The sequence below is a fragment of the Sciurus vulgaris genome (assembly GCF_902686455.1).
Source record: "Sciurus vulgaris genome assembly, chromosome: 16".
NCBI classification, from domain to species: domain Eukaryota; kingdom Metazoa; phylum Chordata; class Mammalia; order Rodentia; family Sciuridae; genus Sciurus; species Sciurus vulgaris.
The window spans coordinates 64,622,234-64,634,927 of NC_136477.1; the positions used below are offsets into that span (position 1 = coordinate 64,622,234).

The 12,694-nt window shown below is 37.0% G+C and overlaps 1 long non-coding RNA gene and 1 pseudogene across 2 annotated transcripts in view; one reads left to right on the forward strand and one right to left on the reverse strand.

The window, feature by feature from the left end:
- LOC306647158 (flavin-containing monooxygenase 5-like) overlaps positions 1-12,694 on the forward strand; it is a 636,328-nt pseudogene that overhangs the window by 199,560 nt on the left and 424,074 nt on the right. The window lies entirely within an intron of this gene.
- The window catches only part of LOC306646648, a 47,966-nt gene that overhangs the window by 24,766 nt on the left and 10,506 nt on the right, over positions 1-12,694 (reverse strand). The gene's annotated exons all lie outside the window — the stretch shown is intronic.

Consider the following 12,694-nt stretch of genomic DNA (forward strand, 5'->3'; position numbering starts at 1 on the left):
ACATGTATTTCACAATATTATCTTTCACTCTCTTTCACACACACACACACACACACACACACACACACACACACACACACACACTTATTTCAATACTGAAAGAAAAGGACCAGGACAAATAGCAGTCTCTGTACATTCAAGTCTAACTCAGGGCTCCAGCTCACACTGCAACTTCACACATATAACTAGATGGCTGAGCAATATAGTGAAAGCCTTTGGAGCTCACATACACTTCATCCCTGGTGCTAAAATCTACTGCTCTTCTGCTGACTTTTAACCCCACCACACCAGTAGGAAGATGTATAAAAGACTGTAAAATCTAGACAAGTCAGAAAAGTGCCTAATCCTTCAGGTGTCTTATTATAGCAATACAATTCCTTCAAGAAGTAGGTGAACCATGTAATGGCAACTTATTTACAAATTTTAGAAAGGACCACTCTAGCAGGAAATGAAAGTGGCCTAATGTGTCAAGGTCCTGGATTGGAGAATGGGGAGACAATTGGGTAGAAAAACCAAATGAATTCCTGAGAGAGATTGACAGCACTGATCCCCAGTTGGCTATCCACATTTACTTGCTCAGGTAGCTATATCAAAGACACCTGATTCTAAGGGAAATGCTCCTGCTTGCTCCATGACACAGTTTTCAGAAAGAAACTCTACAATGTGAGTCCTACAGTCCTTCTCCCAGGTTTGACTGGAAACATCCATTGCTTAACACACCTTCAGGACCTGGAGTGCAGGAACAATCTTCACTTACTAAGCCTTGGTCATTCCACTGACCCCATTCTCACTGAGTCCTTTGCAGAAGACTCCACTGCTGCACCAGCAAATACAGACCACTCTATTGTGACCTCCCCTCCAGAAGTTTCCTTGATTTCTGCCTGGTTTTCATTGCACTGCAGAGGGGAACCCTCATCTCCACTCCACACACAAGGCTTGGGGATGTGGCTGCCAGCCCCAGGATACCAAGGCTGCATTTATTTGAATCCCAAGTACATCTCCTGGAATTTTCTGCAATCCTGAGGACTAGCTATCCTGTTGCAGTAACCTTCTGAAGTCACTAGGCAGGTTTGTACCAGTAGTCTCCAGAGGTCTCTGGAAGCTCCTTCCTTAACACCCCATCATGACCTACCAGTCCCACCTAGCAGGCTCCAAGCAGACCAAAACTTTCCTGTCCCTGTAGTCTGCACCTTTATCAACCCATGCCATTATCCCCTGTAACCCTGAGCAGCACTTGCCGCAACTGGAATTGGTGGGTATTATCACCCTGGATGAGGCAGCACAGCATTCATCAGAAATTGCAAGAATGGACCACACCTCAACTAACATTGAGAGGCAGAGCCTGCTGAGCCTGCATTCTGCTACCTCTTACCTTCCTGATTGCTGACTGTCTCCTCCACACAGGGCCACCAGTTCTGATGACTTTGGACCTCAACCAGCCGAGGTTACCCCTGTCACCCAGGTCTAGCACCTAGAGGGCCAGGTAAGTGTGACCCTCAAAACTGAGTGAGGTAACAGGCTGCAGATCAGAAAGAGGGTGTACAGCAGTGTGGCTGCAGATAGGGTTCTGGTCAAATTAATTCTTAGTAAATATGAGGAACTAGGGATTCCAGGGGTAAAATCCCTGGGAAAGGCAGTGGACTGCTATGTGCCTGAGGGTTGAGTGAAGGTGAGAATTTCTTGCAAGAGAATGTTAAGGAACTCTGAATGTTAAGTCCTCCAGGCATTTGGCTGCATCATTTGTCCAAATTCACTAAGGCATGTGTCTCCATGGGGGTCCTGGCAACTGCCCAGGCCACAGTGGTGCCAGCACCCCCTTGATAAGAGTTAGACTATGCCTCTGAGTGGCTGGGGGTGAGAGTCATGCACTCAATATGCTCACTTTCTTGGTGCTCCTGCCTCCCACTATCCCAGCCTAGACATCCCTGTCAGGGTGCAGGAGCATCCCTGCTGCTTGTTCATTTACAGCCCTTTGATATGAGGGGCATAGACTCCACAGAATGTGTCAGGCCTTGGTGGGACTACACTGTTTGTACACTTGGTGGGCTCAGAGGGCCCAGGTTATGGTGTATAGCTGGCACTAATATTGACTGCTCTACTATGAATCTCAGTCTGCATGCAGCAAAGGTGCCTCTAGGACTATTGTAGTGGATGGTAAATGTACGCAGGGAGCTAGAGAAAGTGGTCACTAAGGGTATGACTTTGGGGTTTATCCCTGGCACCTCAAACCCTGCTTCTCATTTGCCATGAGGTAAGTAGCTTTCCTCTGCCATGCCCTTCCATCATGATGTTCTGCCTTATCTAGGGTGGAGAGCAACAAAGTCACTGACCATGAACTGAGAGGTAAGAAACCGTAAGCCCAAAAGAAACTTTTGCTCCCCTAAGCTGTTCTTGTCAGGCATTTTGGTCAAGAGATAAAAAGCTGACCGATACACCATCTTCATGGACAAGGATTTTTACAAGAATTGAAATATTTCCAACTACATATTCCCCCACCTAATTAAATGCCATCTCAAGTTTAAAACCTTCATGAAAATGTCAGATGGTAAAAGTTACTGTTCAAAAGACATATCAACAAGACAATGCAGAATAGAATATGATATACTAAAGAAAACAATATTTTTGACACCCAGGAACACTTAATTGCAACCCTCTGACACATGTCAACATTCTGAATGTTTAAATTGTTTAAATGTGTCATATTTAAGTAATTAGGACTATATTATTTTATGCTGGAAATAACAAATCTATACTTCATATGATCACCTGAATTTCTGAAAGTTTCAAATCATTTCTCCCCAATTAAAATGAATAACAGAAATTCATCTAGTAAAAAAAAATCTAATTCCATAAGAAGAAAATTTCAGTATAGGAAGTTAAAGAGTCTGGCAAATGAACATGATGATTCTCAACTATCTTTCTTGTGCTTCTTCCACTCTGGCCATTCAGAACCTAACCAGTCCATTAGCAGACACTGCAAAGGTGGTGACAAAGAACTGATTGAAATTAAGGGCAAAATGACTAAGATTTATTCTACTTTCAAAGAAACTAGAGGCAGATAAAAATTGGAGATAATAACTGGAAAAAAATTGTGGTTTCCCATGATCTTTTCCCCATAGCCTATTTACTTGAGGACCAAGGTTATTTATTTCCTACAGGGAAGAGAGATATATCTTAGAATGAGATTTCATTCCTCACTGCCAAATAGAAAACTGAATTTTTAAAAATATCTACAGTGAGACAATAGTTTTGAAAGGCATGTGGCTCACAGGCAAGAGCTGTGTACTTAACTGTGGGAAGCCATCCTTATCTAGTAGAATCAGATGAGGTGGAGCCTCATGATGCAGAGGCCTGATTTCTTGGAACTGGCAGACACAGAGGTCTGTCCCAAATTGTTGGGAGGGTGGTATGTGGCACTTTGGGAGTGGTTCCCTGCCTGGTTATATGATAGTTTCCCTAAAGAAATTGCTCCCCTAACTCCACCACATACTGGTCATCACAGAAGAAGCTCCTCCAAGTCTTGGCTCCCTTTACCTGTGTGATTAAAAATAAAGGAGAGTTGGGCTATTCCATGTTGTTAGAGACCAGAACTGGTATGGCCAGACCTGTCACAACACCCCTCATTTAAAAAGAGCCTTGGCTCTTTTGTGTTTATTGATTAGATAAGTTTATAGGTAATGGATTGACTTATAGCCAATATCATCCTCCTGCAGTTTATCCTCTTCTCATTCACATGAGATGTGGCTGAGAGAGCCCTACACTTAACAGTGAAAAAAACATTAATGCTTTCACAAAGTTTTCCTAACAGTGGCTAGGAAGCATGCAGAGTATAAGGAAAAAAGAATCTTGAGACAAGGAAGACACAAAAGTCTTTCCTAGACCAAATGAGAACTTGCAAGTGACCACAGACACAGAATCAGCATTTAGATACCACTCTATAGGATATACTTATTTTCTCCTCCCCTAGACAGAAATGGGCTGGGAAAGTGGTGTTTGGGGAGTGACAGAAGAACAAAGTAAGACTGGAAAACCCTGAGCAGAGTATTTGTACCCAATTTCCTGTTTGGACCTCAACACAAAGACTGTATGTCCCATTAACAATATAGTCAAGTTCTGAAGAATAGGAATGTTGCATGGTACATTCAGATAGCAAGTACCTGGATTTCTAATTAGTAAAAGGATAAAATTCAATTTGCTAAAAGTTTCAGTGGACATATTTTTAGGAATATGTGCTATTTCACAGATTTTTGAAATGACACAGAAATTTACATGAGATATAATTCCCCTGCAACTCTACTAGGAGAAAGAAGTCTACACAATTATACACAAATACTATACTTCAAATTGAAATAAAAAGAGGGTGAGATGGACTCCAAAGGAAAACCATTTCTTCCAAATGTGTATATCTAAATGCCCAAAGGGATATAACAAACCACCTGAAATGCATTGGACTATATAATACTTTAGCTCAAATATCAAGTCTAAAACCTCACCTCCATAGTTAGTCTCCTTTGTTTAGTTACTGGAGTACTTGTAATGATCTAAGCCTGAGGAAGATATGCAACTTTTCACTTCATCAATCACTTCCATCCTCACACTTGAGTAAACAATCTTCAGGATAGCTGTAAGGATTTCCTTCATTATCAACAGGTGTCCTTTTTGATCACAGGCACCATTGGGAATAATTAATAATGAAATATATTGCTTTCTGAATAAAGTTTATGGAATTAATGGAACCCTGAGTCTGTAATATACTTGATAAAAATTTCACTTTGGAAAGTTAATGACATTTCTAAGACATGACTGTTTAAAATTCCACAGCCTCAGCAACCTAGCAAGACCCTGTCTCAGAAAAATCAAAAGGTTTAGGATATGACTCAGTAGTTAAGCACCCCTTGTACTAAAAATAGAAATAAAATAAAGGACTCATGTATCTTCTTACAATTTCTGAGATTCGAAGTCTCCTTTTAACTTTCCAGTCAAGCAATAAGGATTAAAAAAATCACTGGAAAATAATTCTACCAATACACAAGGGCTTTATAAAAAGTAAAAGTTGCACACATACTACAATATTCCCAAAGAAAACCAACAGTTACTGGAAACCTTTTCAAAGGCTACACAGAAAAATAGGGTTGGGAGGAGAAAAAAATATGTTCACATATATAGAAATAAATGGTTTTGTTTTCTTCATAATCAAATGATAGTTCCATATGCTATTTTGTATTTTGCAATATTTCACAAAGCATATAATATAGCTCAACAATATCCTTTTCAACCACTTCATTGTCTATTACAACATAATTTAGCTATAACATTATAATGTGGCTATTTTGCTTGCTGATGAGTATTTATTGTTTCTAAATCTTTGCTAGCCAACTATTACAGCAAATATTCTTATGTGAATATTTCCCCAAACACACAAATTTTCATTGTGTCTACTCTTAGTCATACCTAAGTAATATTATCATTCCCTTAGGAGAAAAGAAATATGATCAGTTTATTACCATTTCCACAATTCTTCTTATACTGAGACTGAATACAATGGATGTTTTTGGCATTTGTCAAAAGTTTTACTTTGGCTGGACACACGTCTGTAATCTCAGTGGCTCAGGAGACTAAGGCAGGAGGATCGCAGATTTGAAGTCAGCCTCAGTAACTTAAAAATACCATGCATCAAAATAATAAATAAATAAATAAATAGGATTGGCAATATGGTTCCATTGTTAACCACCTTTGGGTTTAATCACTGGTACCAAAAAAAAAATTTTTTTAAAAAGAACTTTTACTTTGGTAGTTTATCTCTTAATCATAATGAAGATTAGCAGTTTTAAACAATCCTGGAATGTTCAATGAGAATAAATTATTATTTTATAGATCTGTAAATGAGAGTCAGAAAATGGACCCCCAAAGCATTATAGCTACCAAGTGGAATATTCAAGACTAGAAATCAGTTTCCTAATTCCAGTCAACTCTCACTGGAACACACTCCACCCATTTCCTGGAGGAAAACATCAATGCCAAAAAGTCTTGCTAGAAAAACAGCAACAGGAACTACAGGAGTTCTTACAGCAGAGCCCCCCCAAGGACTCCCTTCCTGCCATGAGGAAAACCTTAGACTGTTTTATTTATTTACTTACTTAGTCACAAGACAGTTAGGGTCTCCAAAGATGGCTATAGAAAAGTAAATCATGTAGCTCATTCTTACAACACTTCAATTGAATTTGGAGCAATGAGATAGAAAATTATACAATACCATCATTTAAATAGAAGAAAAATTATTATAGAGGCCAGGCATCTTTTGGTGTTCATGTTATCCAAAGCCCAGTTTAAAATGTTTATGAAAAAGTTAATAAACTTTTTAAACTATTTATTTTGCCTCAAATCATTGGGGCCAAACAAGGAAAAAGACCAATGCAGCACTTTGGAGGTTCAAAGCAGGAAAAAATAACATCTCACTAGATGAATCAGAAAAGTCTTCAAGGAGTTAAGTGGTACAATATGTGGCCTTTGAAAGATAAATAAGGTATAAGAATAGAATGCATTCCTGTGGTCTGCTGTAATCAGCACAATGAAAGGATGGTTAACTGACACAGGAAGTGAGGTGGATTGAAAAAATTAATTAGAATTTATAGAAATTAGAGACTCATTTTTTAGTGAAAAGCAGAGGCATACTGGATAACCCATCCTGGTAGAAACTGAATATGACCAAAAAATGGAGCCAGAACAGTCATTTATATGGGTAGGTTCATCAAAGAGATTCAGTGAAAAAACTTCTTTTGGAAAACAGGATGAAGATAGGAAAAACAAGTTGCTTGGGGCTTAGCAGGTACATTGGTGTCTACTACTTCTTGGCAGGATGGCATTGAGAAATCAAAGCTTCTTGAACAAGTGAGTTCAATGACAAACACAGAAATTCCCCTACCAAAAGAAATCATCTTGCAAATGGGCTTCCCTGGGCACCCTCGAACCACAGCATTCCCAAAATAGGCATTGCACTGTCCAGGGTATCACATAGTTCAAAAGCATTGATTTATCAACCACCTAGGATGTATTCCTTTTCTCTCTCCCTTATGAAGTCACTTTCTAATTATAAACAAACATTTGCATTTGTATATATACACACTTACAAAGAAGTAATATACAAATCTAAAGAGTCTTATACATGTAGATAAAAACATTGAATAAAAAATGCATAAATTACTGGGCACACACACCTGTAATCCCAGTGGCTCATGAGGCTGAAGCAGGAGGATCTCAAGTTCAAAGCCAGACTCAGCAATTTTTCAAGGCCTTAAGCTACTCAGTGAGACCCTCTCTCTATGTAAAATACAAAATGGGAGAGGGATGTGGCTCAGTGGATAAGTGCCTCTGGGTTCAATCCCTGGTGCCCTCTCAAAAAATACATAAATTAAAAAGGCAAGAGCTAAAGGGATGTCCAGTCTGATTCAGAACAAGGCAACTGAAGAAGAGAAAGATTGGTTAAAGGAAAAAAAAAATTATCACCCCACATAAACTCCTTCAGCATCTCTATAATGAAAGATAAGCAGGGAAACAGAATGTAATGATCCAATTTATACAGAGAAACTGAATGTTGGACTTGACTCCTACTGCCACCAATACCTTACGTGCAGTGGGATTTTTGAAAGTTTTATTTAAATATATGTATTTGTTAATACACAGCTGGAATTTAAAAAAGCTCAGGTATTTAAAACTGGTTTCAAATAAGGTTTGCTTTATGTTAGAGAGAAAACAGCTATAGTTCTTTATATTTCCCTCTGAAGAGGAAAGAGAAAACGTCTCTGGAAAGAACTTTCACTTCGGCAATCAATATTTCCACTCCTAAGTGGTCACTAACTAGACTTTAACACCATACTCCATTGTGCAGGTCAGCCATACTTATCATCATCACCTAGGTTCCTGTGCCATAAGCCAGTAGGCATTTCAGCTGTGTGACATCTCCCTTCATCCATGCAATTTCTATCACTGGATGGGACTTCTGCCTTCTCTCTTTTCAAAAACTACATATCCATCATTTAAACCAACTTGAATGTTCCTTTAAAGCTTTTGCAAACAAGCTAGACCTCCAAACTCATCTTTTACAATTGTCTTCCTCATTAAATATATTCTAGCTCTTCTGAAATGCTGATGGAGTTTAGATTTCTTCAAACTTGAGCATCCATGTACAAGTTATTTCCTCTCCTCAGGTGGAGCTCTTATTCTTCATTTTCTTGATTGACTAATTCCTACTTTTCCTTTGATTATACTTCAATTTACAAAATCATTCCAACAACATACGTATATACATATCTGTTAATGGTTCCTTTCTTTGTGTTTTCAACAATGCCACACTGCCAGACACAACTTAAAAATATTGTGTACTACAAATATGAGAGAATTTGAGAATCTGGTACTAGAGAAACAAAATTAAAATTGTAAAATAAAACCAATGTTGAAGTGCTGGGCTGCACCCAGGGGTCAAAAGCACTGTGTCTATTATTCAACCAAAGCACAGAATTTGTCTTTACATACCATTTTAATGTTAAGAACTGTCAACCAGCACTAATTGTTTGTAAACCCTCATCAAAGCACATTGCCTCAGTGTGAATATGTACAGGCAAGACTGCAGACAGTATATCTGCAATCATTTAGCTTTCATCAACAACATGCATGCATGCTTATTAACATTTTTTCCCTCCCACTTTCCATATAACACAGTTCATACCAGAATAATTACTTGCTGATAATTGTTCAAGTAAACTGCTGTACAGGTAGAGTGCTGAGATAAACTCTCTCATAGATTATGGGGTACAGTAATGGACTACAATTATTATAAATATCTTATGCTCATGTACAATATTTTTCAAAAGAAGTGAGAGAAATATCATCAGTACAAAGAGTAATCCCCTCAATTTTAACTCTGCACATACTGTCATCTGATTCTCTTAACACTTTACTATTCTGAAATAAACCAGTGATAAACATATACCCTGGCAAATGAACTATTTCACAAACAGTAGTGATACATTTGATGTAATATAGACAGAAACAAATTAATCTTCTGAAGTAATTGAAAGATTATCACAAATAGGAAAAGAAGAACTCAAACTATCCCTATTTGCTGAAGACATGATTTTATATTTAGGGAATCGGGAAATTTCACCAGAAAGCTTTTAGAAATGATAAGTAAATTCAGTAAAGTCAGAGTTTATAAGATCAATGCTCATAAATCTAATGGATTTTTATACATGAGTGATGAATCTTCAGAAAGAGAAATTAGGAAAACTACCCCATTCACAATAGCCTCGAAAAAAATAAAATATTTGGGTATCAATCTAATAAAGGAGCTGAAACACCTCTACGATGAGAACTACAGAACACTAAAGAAAAAAATTAAAGAAAACCTTAGAAGATGGAAAGATCTCCCATGCTCTTGGATAGGCAGAAATAATATTGTCAAATTGGACATACTACTGAAAGTGCTATACAGATTCAATGCAATTCCAATTAAAATCCCAATGACGTACCGTATAGAAATAGAGCAAGCAATCATGAAATTCATCTGGAAGACTAAGAAACTCAGAATAGCTAAAGCAATCCTTAGCAGGAATAGTGAAGCAGGGGGTATCACAATACCAGAACTTCAACCACACTACAAATCGATAGTAACAAAAACGGCATGGTATTGGTACCAAAATAAACAGGTAGATCAATGGTACGGAATAGAGGACACGGACACAAACCCAAATAAATACGATTTTCTCATACTAGACAGAAATGCCAAAAATATGCAATGGAGAAAAGATAGCCTCTTCAACAAATGGTGCTGGGAAAACTGGAAATCCATATGCAGCAGAATGAAACTACACCCCTATCTCTCACCCTAAACAAAACTCAACTTGAAATGGATCAAGAACCTTATAGATGATCATCTTATAGAAGAAAATGTATGTCCAAATTTTCAACATGTTCGCTTAGGATCAGACTTCCTTAACAAGACTCCAATAGCATGAGAAATAAAAGCAAGAATCAATAACTGGGATAGATTCTAACTAAAAAGCTTTCTCTCAGCATAGGAAACTATCATCAATATGAAGAGAGAGCCTACAGAGTGGGAGAAAATCTTTGCCACTCATATTTCAGATAGAGTACTGAATTCCAGAATATATAAAGAACCTAAAAACTCTATACCAAGAATACAAATAATCCAATCAACAGATGGGCTAAGGAAATGAACAGACACTTCACAGATCTACAAGCAATCAACAGATATATGAAAAATGTTCAACATCTCTAGTAATAAGAGAAATGCAAGTCAAAACTACACTAAGATTCCATCTCACCCCAATTAGAATGGCAATTATCAAGAATACAAGCAACAATAGATGTTGGAGAGGATGTGGGGGAAAAGGTACACTCATACATTGCTGGTGGAGTTGAAAATTAGTGCAGCCACTCTGGAAAGCAGTGTGAAGATTCCTCAGAAAACTTGGAATGGACCCTCCATTTGACCCAGCTATCCCACGCCTTGGCCTATACCGAAAGGACTTAAAATCAGCATACTAGAGAGATACAGCCACGTCAATGTTCATAGTTGCTCAATTCACAAGAGCCAGACTATGGAACCAACCTAGATGTCCTTCATTGATGAATGGAAAAAGAAACTGTGGTATATACATATACAATGGAATATTACTCAGACATAAAGAATAATAAAATTATGCCATTTGCAGACAAATGGATGAAATTGGAGAATATCATGCTAAATGACATAAGCCAGTCTCATAAAACCAAAGGATGAATAATCTCATTGATAAGCAGATAATGACACATAATGGGGGGTGGGAGGGGGCAAGAATGGAGGAAGGAGTGTCTGTATAGAGGGAAAAGAGGGTTGGGAGGGGTGGGGGAAGGAAAAAATAACAGAATAAATCAAACACCATTACCTTATGTAAATGTATGATTGCACAAATGGTATGCCTTTACTCCATCTACAAAAAGAGAAACAAAATGTATCCCATTCATTTACAATAAAAATGAATTTTAAAAAAAGATTATCAACAAAAACTGGAGAGTTTCATAACTTTCTAATAAAAACTTTAGTATTACATCTCATAAATTGTTTTAAAAACAGAATACTATATTAAAATGTCAATTCATAAAAATTACATAGAAAAAATTGCAATGACAGCAATAGAAATCCTAGATATAGAAGGATAATTAGAATATCCAGTTTAAATCCCTTTAAAGCAACTATAAAAGCTGCTTTACTCATCTGCCATATTTCAATATAAATAAAATAATATTAACATAATGATTGTCATTCATGGAGTGCTATGAATCAGATACACTACAATGTCTCTCAATAATCCCATAAATCCTATAAACAGCTATTAATTATCTTTTTCAGATGAGAAAATTAAAGCTAATCTGAAAGAGACAGAAGAAAGACTGCAAGTCAAAAAAGAGATAAGATTCAAACCAGATAGTCTGATTTTAGAATTGATGCCTTTCCCCTGGCATCATTGATAATTCTACATTATTTAAATTTTCATTATTTCTTTCCAAAAGTTGTGCGGTAGAGTGTTTTGCAGAATCCTAAAATGTCTTTAAAACAAGATATGAAACTTACAATTCCATGTTTTCCCACTATTGTTCAAAAAACCTACTCTTAATGCTCATAAAATCTCTACTCACTGGACTTCTACCAAATTGCCCTTTGACAGACTCCTACCTTTACTCTTCCCACTGCTCAACTTAGATTTTTTTAATCTATATTCTTATTATAGATTTTACTATACGCTTTCTCTGTCCTGTTTATTTGACACTGATTTTTTAAAAGAAGCAGAATTTTAACAAATTTAAAGATGTGTTTTTCTTTTAAAATAATTCATGAATCAGGTAGCATCTCTTCAAAAGAATTCAGAAAAGATGATCCAATGAGCTAAGCAGGGGATGTTAACTTTATAAGTAGAAGAGAGGTGAAGAAAGCAAAAATAAGGATCAAAAAGTGGACTATTTTAAGCTATGCATTTTTATAAGTAAATTAATTTCTTATTATGACAGGTTAGGTTAACTGAGTCCCTTCTGATTGGCTTCTGGGAATCTCCTGGTTTTTGTTTTTTGTTATTTAAACTGGACCATTTCAAAGTCCAATTTCATTATGTAGTACCCAAAATGAGTTGTTCCATTCTCCTCTTGTTTGTTGGGGCCCAGTGCAGAAGCTCATTTGAAAATAATGGCCTCCTATAAATTTTGTTTAACACTGCTTAGTCAAAAATTCTAAAAGCTGGATAATAAAACCTAAATACAACAGTCCTTTTCTATAGTTCTATCATTTTTTTTTTTTTTTTTTTTTTTTTTTTTTGGTACTGGGGAAAGAACTTGGGGGTACTCAACCACTGTGGTACATACATCCAGAGTCCTATTTTGGATTTTATTTAGAGATAGGGTCTAACTGAGTTACTTAGGGCCTCAATTTTGCTAAGGCTGGCTTTGAACTCTAAATCCTCCTGTCTCAGCCTAAGAAGCCACAGGGATTACAGTCATGTGCCACATGTCTGGCTTATAGTTCTACTTTTCATCAATGATTGTCATTGAAGGAAACTACATAATACACGACAGAATCAATATGACTTAAGATACTCTGAAATAAAAGCTCAGCAATATAATCAAGGGGTTGAAAAACAAAAGTACA